This window comes from Corvus cornix, chromosome 2, assembly GCF_000738735.6.
Source record: "Corvus cornix cornix isolate S_Up_H32 chromosome 2, ASM73873v5, whole genome shotgun sequence".
In the NCBI taxonomy this organism is placed as follows: domain Eukaryota; kingdom Metazoa; phylum Chordata; class Aves; order Passeriformes; family Corvidae; genus Corvus; species Corvus cornix.
The window spans coordinates 67342384-67356024 of NC_046333.1; the positions used below are offsets into that span (position 1 = coordinate 67342384).

At 46.3% G+C, this 13641-nt stretch overlaps 1 long non-coding RNA gene across 7 annotated transcripts in view; it reads left to right on the forward strand.

Moving 5' to 3' along the window:
- Positions 1–1287: 1287 nt before the first annotated feature.
- LOC104691376 overlaps positions 1288–13641 on the forward strand; it is a 41239-nt gene continuing 28885 nt past the window's right edge. For 6 of the 7 annotated variants that reach the window (XR_002046255.3, XR_005601495.1, XR_005601498.1 and 3 more), the window contains exons 1-2: positions 1288–1377; positions 8789–8930. This is a non-coding gene — a long non-coding RNA (uncharacterized LOC104691376). Of the gene's footprint in view, positions 1378–8408; positions 8569–8788; positions 8931–13641 lie in introns of those variants that run through there. The other variant, XR_005601497.1, reaches the window with a different exon arrangement.

The window sequence follows — 13641 nt, forward strand, 5'->3', positions numbered from 1 at the left end:
GCTGGAGTTCATTCCTGCATGTAGAAAACTGTGCAGCAGAGGAAGCTGTGGGAGGGCCATCCTGCTGCCCCAGCTGGATGAGTGCCTGTGCCAGGCTGGTCTTACCATGTGTGACTCAGGTGTCCCTCACTCCTGCTCCCACACACTCTGACTTTTTCCTGCCAGTTCTGAGATGGGGCCACAGGCCGCCTCTCACACAGCCTGTCTCTCTTTAAAGATATGATAGAATCCTTTATCTCCCAATGCCACGCAAGCCTGGGATGCTCAGAGGTGCAGATAACATTGCTGCTGGGCATATCAGGGGCCAGGCAAGCGAGTGGGGAACCTCTCTTCTCCCTTAACACTCAGCAGGACAGCCTGGTCATCTCCCTGCCCTTGCTTTTATTTCTGGGGGATCCAGCTTCTCTTTCCAACCCAGTAGCAAATTGCACTGCAGCTTTTCCAGGTCCTGGTGACCGGGTGGCTGTGCAAAGTCCTTGAGGAAGGGGCAGCAGCAGAAACCAGTGGGCAGGGGTGCCCAGCTGCAGCTCCACCAGGAGCTGCAGGGCTCTGGAGGAGTGATGGCCTGGGAGGATGTGTGGGTTCAGGCTGTGGTGCAAAAGCCGGTGGAGAAGCCAGGAGGTGCACAAAAAAAGTAGTTCATGGCCTGGCAAAGGAGTTGAGAAACTTGAGCCCTGCCTAAACATTCAGGGTTTTTGCTCCTTCAGGTCTATTTGTCCAGGGGCATAGTGGAAATGTAATGTCCAGGTATTTATGTGCTCTGGCATAAATTCAAAACTACTTTTGGTACAATCATAGAAGAAAGAGAAAAATCATAGTCACCATTAGTACAGAATACCTGTGATGCTCCCATCCAATACCACAGCACATTTTCCTGTGATATTCTACAGTGAGAACATAAAGCCTGGCATCTTTCAATTTCATAATTGAAATATGTTAACAACAACAAAAAATATGTGGGAATTTAATATTGTCCATATCATTGGATAAAAAGCCTGCCTCTCAACTTATTTACTGCTCCACCTCTGGCTTTTGCTGCACCTGTCTTCACAAGCATCGGAGCATTCGTGTTTCGTCTGTCTTGTCGTGGCTGGATGAAGTCATCTTGGAGCATGGGTGCGGTGGTGAAAGACACACACAGTGAATTTACATCTCTTGGATAAAGGGAGAAGCTGAAGAAAGATTTCCCCTGTGAGCTGGCTTTTATCGCCAGTGCGAACATCTTAGTCAGCACAAGCTCAGACTTATAAAATTGTGCAGCCGTGTGCTGTGAGGGAGGGATACAGCTTCTGCAGCTTCCTGCTTCCCTGGATCAGCCAAGGATGAAGGCTACAGGATCTGGTGCTCCTCTGGCAGGAATTGCTGAGCCCAGGTCAGGTGAGTGGCAGGCTCTGAAACTTAGTGTGTGACCCTGCTCCTCTGGAATGTGGGAAAACACCCTCCCATTTAATTTTAACAAATCACCTCAAGCCAGATCCCATAGCATGTTGAGTATCAGTGGATACTGGCTAGAGAATAGAATTAGCTGGGAGAAACCTAAGGTTTTGTGGAATCATTTCCATGACACAGACATGATACTGGAGTGGGATGTTGCATGTTTAAGTACTCAAGTTTCCAGGAAGCAAGAATGTGCAGCTACTCTGACTCACTAGAAGAAGTATTACTTCTAGTGACTCAAACCCTTGGATGCTGTTGTTTCCTAATTAATCACTGTGCTCACCATGGGTCCAAAATCCTCCTTTCAGGGCCGGAGAAGGTTTGTGGCCCTCAGGATTCCTGCTCTGGTGCAGCTGTCTAGGTGGACAGATTAACTTCTTGCTGCCCATCAGTATGGTCTGCAGACCTAATTAATTTCTGGGCTGTTACCACAAATGACCTGGCAGGCTCTGAAAGCCCGATGATGGTAGTTTTGCCTGAAAGAGGGACTTAGCAGGGCACACTTTGTTGAGGGGATCATGTGACTTGAGGAATCCCCAGAAAGGTATACTGCAGGTTTGGCAGCAGTCTCACAGTCAAGGGGGTGCAGACTCAGTCTTATCTGGGAGGACACAGATCCAGTGATGTGTTAGAGCTGGGAAACCCTGGGGAATCCCACAACCCTGCCCTTCTTTTGCAAGAGAACAGCAAAGAGATGCCTCCTTTTGCCTTGACGTGCCTGGTTGGCTGGGAAGCTGTTCGCATTGGACAAAAGGTGAAATTTATGTCTTTCATAACTTTGTGTTTGGATTTTGTGTCCTGTGCTTATTTGCACAACGTGGTACAGAACATGAGTATTATGCATTGAGATAGCTCATCTCCTCTGCCCTGAGCCCAAAGTGCATATTGCTGTCACCACAGGAAAATAGTATGACCACAGATGGAAGCAAAGAATGTTCCTTTTCAAAGTTTGTGCTAATTTTGCACTTAATTGGTATGTTACAAAGCTAGCAAATCATAAATAAAACCTGAGTTTTCCTTTTTCTAAAACTAGGTCTTAAAATGCAACTTGCCTAAGATTGGAGTCGAAAAGGCAAGCTTTTGAAAAAGATGAAGCATGCCCTCATGTGGCAATATTTTTTCCTCATAATACCTGTTTGTTTTGGTTTTAATCCCCAAATAATCTATTACAACGAGCTGTGTCATGACATCAGAACTGGCATACAGAGTAGGTGTTGTGATACAAAGCTGGCATACACACAAAATGTTCAGAAATAGTTAAATGGGCTCTAACTCTCTTGTTACTTGAGTCCCTGCATGAGTGCTTTTATTCTAAAATAAGACTAGTTCCACACAGGAGTTCACAAATAAACAAAGGTGTGAATTAAAACTTGTCCTGTCCTCTGCTCTGTGGGAAAGTTGCTTTCCACAACTGAGAGCAAAGTTTAAAACTGTTACAAAGTGGACAGCTTGGTTTGAAACCAGAATAATTGATTTTGAAGTGAATTTTAAGCTAAACCAAAATAAACTGAAAATTAAATACACATTCACAGAGCTGGCCTGAATAACTCACTTCAAAAACCATGTTTTTTGTTGAGCTGGGAGAACTTCCTCATGTCTACACAAGGCTTGCAACTGTGTAGATAAACTTTTGGAAACCTGGCTCTGCTGTGAATTTTACTTTTTGACACATAAATGTTGGGTTATAAAACCCCAGCTGACATTTCCCAGCTTGATAAATAGGGAAGTTCTACTATTTCCTGACACAGCATTGTCTGCTTTTACTGTAGATCAATTTCCTGTTTTTTCTTCCCTGAACTTAAAATCAGTAAATGGAATTCATAGAAATTACTGGGTCCCAACAGCTTATTGGGACTTTTTATAGCATTCTTCTGTGATTTTGGATGGATTGGTATCTTTCATCCAGGGCACCATAGACAGTAAAGAAAAAATGCATGGTGATCGCGGGAGTCTAATTGGGAAGCGTGTGATGGATGCCATCAAGTTTTAAACTTCAAGGAAGCATTTGAAATCCCAGGGTTTCCAGTCTGCTGCCTGGTCACTGTTTCCATCAGTCGACCCTTCACCAGATTCCTGGGAAGATGTCACCTGGCAATCATGTGTGCCACGGGTTCCCCGAGGTTCATGCTCTTCCCTGCAGAGCCTTGCAGAGCTCGCAGGGTGGTCAGGTCGGCTGAAGAGCAGTAGCAGTTGCTTTCTCCTCGTCTTCCTCTCCAGGCTACATTCCCTGCTAATACAGGCAGCTCCCTCCTGTGCTGAGGGTAATTTCCATGGGGTCAGGAAATATGAGAAGTGGAGAAGTGGGAAACTCTGGATCCACTAGGCAAACCTCGACTCTCCTGGGGGGCCTGAATGTGTGTGAAAGCTGTGGGTGGTCTGAATTTTGGGTGCTTGAGCAGGAGGCTTTGGATATCGGTGTGGATATCCAAGTTGCTTTGAGAAGACTTCAGGCTGAATGAGAAGTGAATTCCCTAAATCTCTCCCCTAGGGTCTCATTGACTTTCAGCAAAATCCTCCCTCAGAGGCAACTTGGCAGTCTTCATTCATGGAGTTCTCAGCGATGCTCCGCTATCGAGTTCCCTTTGAAAGGGTTTTTGTGCTGTAATCTGCTGGCTGGTTACTTAACTGGTGCAGCTTACAGACCTCCGCTGGTTGTTGCACGTCTTGTAATTTTTCAGGGTTTATTTCAGCTCCTTTGTGAAGCGTAAGGAAATGGATGATTAGTGAAATTCTTCCCAGTATTTTAGAAGCATTAGTAAATGTTGAATAAAGGGCAATCACACTGTTGTTTTCGTGGGAACTGTGAAAGTAAGACTGCTAGATTAGGTGCAATCCTGATCTTAAAGTCACAATTCTTACACAATGTTTTTTGCACTCTGGTGCAAAAACTTGTATGTGAGAATGTGTGCTTGTAATGAGCCAAGTAATTCAGCACTGCAGGAATCCCACCAACTTCATCTCCACGCTGGTAATGAACACGGGCCTGGACACGTCCAACTGGTGTGTTTGCCTGCAGAAATTATCCATGTGCAGTCAATGACAGCAGTGTCCTTCAGATGTTGGGTTTGATGCAGTAAGCATACGTGACACTTCTGCTTTGCTTCCTCTTCTTGCTGTGCCCTGGACTGGTCATAGCTGTGCTCTGCTCTCTGTAATCTAGCCAGAGACACCCTGTGCCTGGAAAAAGGCACCCTGTGCCTGGAAAAAGGCGAGCTGGGCAGCTGTGTTGGAGAACTTGTGTCAGCCTCCAGCAGCTAGCTGATCCCCGTGCCTTGCTGCTCTTTTGCATGGCTTCAGTACCTGAGCCAGTGCATTTCCAGCTGGCAGAGGTGTGCCTGAGCAGCGCTGAACAGAACTGCTTGGAGGACCAGAGCAGTGTGGTTGGAGCAGAGGTGCTTGCTGACGTAGCTGACTAGATGAACTGGTTGACTGGTTAAATATTGGTGGCAAAAGAACTTGCAAAGCTGCTTTGCAGAAGTGGGTGGGTCTCAGCCACATCCTCACTGGCTTTGGTATTTGTCCTCAAGCCTGATTTCCATTTTCTGTACACCGTTTGCTTTCTGCTCTCCTTCTTTTTTGGCAGTAGGTTGTGGCAGCCTATCAGAAGTGAATGGAGATCTTTGTTGGATGAACAAAGCCTATCCATTCTCTGTCCAGCCTGAAAACACCATGGAAGGCATGGGGTGCCCAGTCACAGCCCTGTTGCTCATCTTTCAAACTGCAGGAGATGAGTGGCAAGGACACCCCAGGACACACCGCCCTAGAGGCATTGCCATGAGAGTCATGGCAACATCTCAGCAAGTGGTTTTCAGGTGAAGAGCACTTAAGGCCATGGATGTGAATGCTCTCTCTAAACCCCCTTTTCCCAGGCCCTTCAGTGATTTTTAATGCTTTCTGTTCAGGTACATCTGAAACAAGTATTCCAAGGTACACGGCTCCTGCTGCTCCCTCCTGTAAAGCTGAGGTGCAGGGCAGGTAGTCCCCTCCTCCATGAGGGGCTTCACCCATGTGTGCTTCCTGCATTGTGGAGCTCCAGGCTGTTTGCAGAGATGGCACATTGATCATTTTTGCTTTTTGCCATACACCAGTGACCCCTGGCTGCTTTCCCACTGATGTAGCTCACCATGCCAGCGGGATGTTGAGGTGGCAGGGGGACAGCAGCTGCTGGGGATGTGGGGGGAAACAGCTGGCTGCTGCCTCAGCCCTGCTGCCTGGGGGGGATGCTAGCTGGAGAAGTGGGGGGCAGGAGGGGAGAGGTGCCTCCAAGAAGGAGCTAGGCCACCACACTCACCTTCCTCCAAGCCCATCTGCCCCTGCTTGTCAAAGGCGATTGTCTGCATGGCTGCCCAAGGCTTTGACGCGCATGGACAGATGCCAGGGAAGTTTAATCCAGCTGGCTTGGGTGCTGATAGGCAGGGAATTGCCACTGCAACCTTTAAGCACCTGAGCAAGTACCAGGTGAGCCTGAAAAGCTCAGGCTGAAAATGATGGCATTTCAGAGAAAGGCAGAGGTTTTGTCCAGCATTCATCCTGGCTGGCAGCTCCCTTGTGAGGAATATGCTGTGCTGCAGGTTGTCCTTCAGTCTGCTCAGGCCACTTCTGAGGTGGCCTCAAGGTGCTGGTCTCGGAGGGGCTCCATCCCTGGCTTGCAGGAAGAGGAGCACTTGTTTGGGCCAGGGAAATCCTGAGGGCCCTGAAGCATGTGGCCAGGTCTGCTCCTCTTCCAGAAGGTCCTACAACAGCAGGAATATTGTGCGAGGGGTGACTTAGGCAGTACTGTGGGTTTTCACAGCACACGGCACACCCTCAACTGAAAATTTGCATAAATACCTTTCCAAGTAACGAGTATTTTCTAAATAGAACCAAAATCACATGAGAGGCAGGGAGGGGCATTTACGGGAAAGGCAGGTTTGCTACATTTGGATCTCATGCAAGAAATGGGATTATTACTGTCCACGGAAGTTAGAGCATGAATTTGTAAGGGTCTGGTTGAGGAAGTTCCTTAGCACAGATGGAATGACCATGATGCTTTTGACCTGACGAAGCCAGTTGATGTCAAGAAGCAGCTTTTGTGCCCATGGCAGGGAGAAGACACCATTAGTCCCCATGACACCTCTTCAGGACGCCTCCATGTGATCCCCATGGACCAGAGAGATCCCCACATGGTATAAAGATGAGTGCTGTTGAAGACTGCAACCCCAAAACCCAAGAGCCTTTTCTCTTTTTGAGAAAGAGTTTGAGAGGGGGAGAGGAGGCAGAGGAGAAGTGAGTTTATTTAGAGTTATCCACTTGAGGTCTTCTTCCCTAGTTGCTCTCAGAGCATTTTCCAGAGGACGCTGCTATTCTTACCCTGGCTTATCCCATGGGGAAAATGAGGCATACAGCAGTAAGGTGGTTGAGCCGTGGTCAGCGCAAAGCCTGGAGAAGGACCTCCCTCTCTGGGATTTCAGCTAGGTGGTTGCTACCAGTTAAGCTATAAGTGATATAAAAATATCTGTTCTGCACTCTTTATTTAGAAATCACCGTTTCTGGTGGGAAGCAGGTAGAGACAGAATCAGTAAGTCCTGCTGCTTCCACTGCTTTTCCTTACTAGTCTGCCTGTCGATTCCCTTTTACCATTTTACATGTGGTCACTTGATACCAGCAGCTGTTTTGGGACATCTCTTATCTGTCACATCCTTCTTTTTATTTCAGTGTCCAAAAGTTTGACTGGACCACAAAAAACAAAGCAAAACAAAATGAAACAAAACAAAAAGACCTCCACATTAACAAAATGTGAGTTCCCCCCAGGTTCAGTTCTAAACATGTCACTTTAATGATGTCTAAACTACACAGCACTTGATGAGCAAAACATTGCTATCTTCTAGCCACATTTGTTTTCCCTGTCTCCTAGAGCATTATAGTCACCCGGGGAGAACTGCGTGTTCTACTTCACTGCTGTAAAGCTATTATGGGTATGAAAAGTTCCCATTAATCTGCTCCACACATGGATGTTTCTGGATAAAGTTCAGTAGCCAGATCCCTCTTTCTTTGTGTGCATCAAACGAAGCAGAAAAATGCCTCCAATTTAAAGACACCAAATGAATAACCAAATAGATGAGATTAATTTTTGTTTAATCCACGTGGGCAGCGAAGCCAATGGACAGTGTTTGTGTGTGGACTTCTCCTGGGAGTTCATTACCAGCTGAGACTGTAATAAGTTAATGCAGAGATTCCATGGAAATAGGGGGTTAATTATATGCAGAGGATGTTGGCCAATGTACAGCTTTGAACAACAAAAATAGCCCAAGTCTTCTGTTTTGGATGTGGAATCAATTAACGAGGTCTGTGACATGTACCCGGATTTGTTAAGATAGTTGTAGTATAAGGATACTTTTTTTCTTTTTTTTTTCTTTCTTTTTTTTTAATATAAGAAGCTAAAGAAAATAAATGGGTAATGGAAGGCAGGGGACAGAAAGACATGAGACTGGTAATAAAACCCTGGACTTTGGCCTGGGGCCAAGGCAGGCTTTTCAATGAGTCTGAAGTTTAGACGGCAGCACAGTTTGAACCAGTTTTCACTAACTGTCCCAAAGGTTCTACCGTAATAGACAGCGAGAAGAGGTTGATATTAGTTTACCAACTCCCTTCTCTCTGCTGGCAGGAGTGTTCTGCTGCTGAGATGCCGTAGTCATTAGACTGACGGATATCAGCATGTGGTGCGGCGTGCTGCAGATTCAACTCTGAAGCTGAAACATAAAAAATTCTCCTTGATGCTGGTTGGCACAAACCTAATTTTTTCCCCCTTTCCACATCTGGTTTTAATATCAAATGTGTCTTTCTGCACTTCCTCCCCCCCCCCCCCCCCGCCCCTTGCTGCATCTTTAGAAAAGGCTTCTTAAAAAGAAAAAAAAAAGAGTGTCACTCCCCTTCCCCTGTTTCCCTAGGTTTTAGAATTAATTGTATGTATGTGTGGTAGTTCAGCAGTGCAGCTTGGGAGCTGAGTGGAGCACAGCATACACCTCTGTAAAGGGAAGTTGTTTCACAAAAAAAAAGCAGAGGACGACCAGATAACTTTTACTTCCCTTCGGAATTCAGAGCTGTGAAACGCACTTTTGGCTGTTACAAGTTTTCAAGGAGCCACTTAAACAGGTAGAATACAAATTTAAAAGAAAATATCTGACCCGTTTTCACCCCATTTCACTTTAGCACAAGCTCTGGGCATGTTCCAGGCATTTCTAAAGTCCCTCACTGTTTTTTGTTTTCACCCCCTTCTAAATGGTCCCTAAAACCATTAATTTGTTCCTAGAAATTATCTACTTATTTGTTGTGTTTTGGGTTTATTTATTTTTTTCGTTTGTTTTGCACACAGAAATCCTCAGACCAAAGCAAACAGTGCCACAGAAAAATGCTGTAAGACAACCCAGTTTTGAGGGAAGTGCCCCTGATAACTTCTCAGCTCCAGAGAGAAGCAGTGGAGGTTGGGGCCTCTGAGTCTCCATGGAAGTCAGAGGGTAAGGTTTGTTTAACTAATTAGTGGTAATCCTGAATAACTCAGTGGACTTTAATTTATGGGGTTTCCACCAGGTTCTATGTTCAGCTCCTCACGGAGCGCCTGGATCCCTGGGTTTTGTCACACATGGAGTCCTGGAGACTGCCATGGCCTGGAGATCTGAGGCGGCCATCTAGGGCACAGGGACATGGCTTTAGGTCAAGTGCCCTCCAGTCCTCTGTATCTGGTGGTGGGCAAGGATCATCCCTGGCTGTTGTCCCAAAGGTACTCTTGGGGATCCACAATGCAGACTAGGAGATGGGCAGGATGGACACCCTTGTCCATCCAGTCTGAGGAGGCTGACTGTATGTGGGACCTCGGTGTGCCACACCAGGGAAATGGACTCTGTCAGCAGGGGCGATGCAAGGGACCACCCTGACCTTTCACCTGCCTGGCTGGCTGCTTAGAGTTAAAGTGTTACCAGGAAAGGTGGCTGCAGCCTCCATACTGCAGATCTGGTATGACCATTGGCTCCAGGGGCACCTGGGGACAAGGTCGGAGCAGTGGGAAGGGGAAGTTGTTTCTGTGGCAGCTTGCCAGACAGACAGGAAAGCAGAGGCAGGGGAGGCCAGGCAGGAGGAGGATGTGACAGCAGGGCTGAGGTGACCAGCCTCGGGCCATCAGGGCAATGAGGAGACACAAAAGCTGTGGGACTTGTTAGTCAGGGCCCCACTTGCCAAGGAGCCCACAGTAAGGAGCAGGTTTCTTAGCCAGTGTGTGGGAATGGGCAGTGCCTTTGTTTTGCCTGTAATGCCAGGGGCAGCTCCAGGCACTGTTACAGGTGCACTAAGACTGAATGCCAGCATTCAGCTTCCCCATGGCCCCCAGAAACTGCCAGGTGTTAGAGCAGGAGCAGGCTACATCTGCTCTCTGGCTGGCCAAAATTCTAAATGGAAAAGGTATTTCCCAAGTACCAGAGCACCACTCCCTCATTTATGTCCTGGAACTGGTTCAATTAGGGTCATAACCAAGTGAAATGGGAACATCCAGCCCCATGCATGCTGTAATAAAACAACACCTTTCTTTTGTTTTCTGAGCTATCTGGGGAGTGCCGTAAGAGAGGGGGTCTCTACTGTCTCTGGATCTTTTTAGTTTTTAATTATTCCTTGTTTGGGAGTGCTTTAGGATGGGATGACCTGCTGCTGACACAGTTGAGCAGTGCCATGTCCCATGCCTTTAACTCAGCTGAAACTCTTCACAGAGCAAGGATGGGTGACGACTGCCTAATTCCTCTGTAACCAACCTGAGCAAGGAAGTATAATTATGATAGTTATCACTGGGGGATATTTCAAAGGGAAAGCATGCTAGATATTTTGACTAAGCACTTAATTTTTTTTCTATCAAATTACTTCCAGCCCAGCAGCTAGCTCTATGTACATAATAGCTCTGTTGGCTTCAATGAGGTCCTTCAGCTAAGGTCAGCTAAATACCTGCCCCATGAGAGCAGGCCACAGACCAGATGCGAGATGCCATGGTGTCACCTCATCCACTCCTTTCCTCTTCTACTGCAGACCCCCACCCCACTAGCTAATTGTCAGCATTTGGCCTTGTATAGTTTTAAATGAATCAAGCTCCATCTGACTTTACTCTTAAACCACTTGTTCATTTCCCTTTGAAAATCCAGATTTTTGTTCACACTCAAATAAGAATACATACCAATATTTTATCTTTTCTGCACTGTATCCCCAGGCAGAAATTATATCGTAATAATAAACTGGCTGGCTTGTTTTAACAGTTCCTGGCTTTTGGCTTTATGCAACACTGCAGGTGTGATTCTAGTAGCAATACTGTAGGTGTGAATTATTATGTTAGCGTAATAGGCTGTACTTTATTGTGCTTTATTGCTTAATTGGCTTCTTCCATAAGGATTCTGCAGTTGTTACTGCGAACTAATGCCAAGCTTTTTCATTAAAAGAGTGGTACTCTTTTTTTTGGTGTTTACTAAGGTCAGTAATTTCAGTGGGTGACTGGCTTTGGGAAATGAAGGAAAGATGTCACTAAATGAATTAAGAAAGTGCTTACTAAGTCCTTAATAAAAAGCAGAGCAGGCTAAAAGATGCTCCTTGTTATGTGTAGATACTTGTAACCCCAAAGAGCCCTTTGGGAAAACAGCTGGCTGAGCTTTCTGGCAAAGGAAGCCCTCTCCCATGTTCAGGGGATTCCCAGGTGATGGGCAATATTTCTGTGTGGTTATGTGCTCTGTGACCTCCTCTCCCCTCTCTATCCTTCCCACTTTACTTTTTTCAGAAGATGGAAGATCAAAGTTTTGTCTTCACAGCAACACACAGGCTGATCCCCTTTGCCAGTGTACCCCCACAGGAGTGCACCCCGGGCAGGGGGCTGCCTCCCCTGCCGCATGGATTGCCTGAAACAGCAGGGATGTGGGCAGCTCTCCAGAGCATGTGCAGATCCTGCCACTCCATCGGGAATCAAGGGGGCAGGGAGGAGTCCCAGGGGTACCCAGGTGCCCCAAGGATGCCTCTGCCACTTGAAACCTGAGACACCTTCAATATGTGCAGCCACACCCTGGTGTGGGGACCAAGGGTGTTTTTCAATGGTTTGAAATAATGAAAGCTGCTGCTCCTGTGAGTCACTCAAATTCCCACCATGTACTCTTGCTAAATGATTTCACCTCTACTCCTCTGTGCTCCCTAGCACCGTGCCTGCTTATGCTGCTGAAGTTCATTTTTGGCCTCACATCTTCATTTAAGTCTTTTTATGTTTGTCTTTCTGGAACTGCAGGTTTAGCAGAAGGATCTGTATTTACTTTCAGTTGGGTGAAATATTTATGCCTGGCATCTCGTTTGCAGGAGTAGTGAGGTAGGTGATTTCCCAAGTGGGATCTTCATCATGCAGAGCAGGAAACTTTTGATTTTCCCTTCTTCTTGTAATGGTGTTTTCCAAAACTGTTACTGCAAAGCAGGGCTGGGAGGTAGCTACAAAATATGGATGCAGATCTAGATTCTGAAGTCACAGGGTTTTGCCTGGTTCCCCCAAAGCACAGAGGCCTTATCTGTGGTGGATGCTACCTTGCCTTACCAGGGACCAAACTGAAAATATGCAGAGCTGAAAGCCTAGTGTATGGACCATTAATGGTTGAGTTAATAGGTGTTAACCACGCACAGATTGTCCTTTTCTGTGGCTGAGGCACCAAAAGTGTAGTGCTCATTTCTTCCTTTTTTCAGGCCTCACCAGGTCCAGCCCAAAGGAGATGAGCGTGTTTGAGCTGTGTTTGCACTGTCTGGCCAGGAAGAGAGGACTCCTCTCTGCCACAAAGGTCTCAGTGGGGTTTGTGCTGAAGTGGGATTCCACATCTGGGATCTACCCAAGAGCTACATCATACTCTCTTAGAGATAGGAAAGATTCATAAAGAGAAGACTTTGAATCAGGAGTCTGCTGTGCATTGCAACATTTATCATCGTGATTCACATACCTCCAGTGTTACTGCAAATCCGGGCAAAGTGTGAAATGATTCTCTCTTTTATCTTGGAGGAAATGCAACGAGCTCCAACCATGCTGACTCTGAAAGTCAGCTCTACCCTGCTTTGGGCCACAGAAATTGTCAGGATTTTTGAAAAAGCTCAACAAACCTCAAGACCACAATCTAGCCAATTAATTTTGAAGTACTTTGGGAACCATTCGGGTTTTTTTCTTTTCACCTTATGTAGCTCCATAGAAACCCTTGGAGTTCTGCAGGTATGTACCTAGTTATGAAGGAGCTGGAGGCACTAGGAGGGCTGGTACATGACTAATAACTGTCAAATTACAGGGAACACTTTAAAATCCCTTAAATCTCTCCCCTCCCCTACTTCATCCTGGTAACTGGGACAATGACCCTTTAGCTAGGCTGTCTTTCCCAGAGGCAGTCCCTTCACTTGAGGCAGGAGACAATCTGAAGCCACAGGCAAGGGGTTCAGAAACTTTATGACAAAATCATGACATGGGAAAAAAAAAGAGAGACTGGGTGAGCTGCAGCACAGAGGATCACAGGAGGGAGTAGCTGGCATGTGCATGCCAGTGCCAGAGTCATCAGACCTTCATCATGGGAACCTCAGCTTGACTGCCAGATAAACCACCTCCTTTTGTATTCACAGTTGCAAAATGTCTCTACAGCAGCTCTAGCAATTGTTCAGAGAGAAAAGAAATAGAAAAACTTCTCTTGCATCCTTAGCATAGCAGGTGTTTTTACAAATTAAAGAAAAAAGACATTAATTCTGCATTTTATTTTGGCCCTTTGCTATATCCCTGCTCTGCGTCTGAAATGTTTTCTTTGCCAAAGAGACAAGCAGAGGCAGTCAGCTCTTTACAGACAGTTCTTTCAGGTTTATCAATGTTAAGGTTGTTTTCTTGTTCACATTTCGGTACTGTTTTTTGGTTTAGACAGCATGGAGTAACTGTATTTACTTTGCTGCCCTGCTGTCTTTAGCAGAAAAACTTAAGAAGTTTGTTTCTCATTCCTGTTTGCCATGGAGGCCTCAATCTTGGGGAAAAATTGTAGAAGAAACTCAGTTAATTGAAGGTTAAACAAAATGAATGAAGTTTGTATGGTGCCCTGTGGGTTATTAGACTCAAGGTCTGAGCAGCAGCCAAGGGGAGTGAGTTCCAGGGCAGGAGCATTCATCTGAGAAATCCCAGTTGCTGGACATGGAGGGGTCGAACCTGGGAGCCCCAGG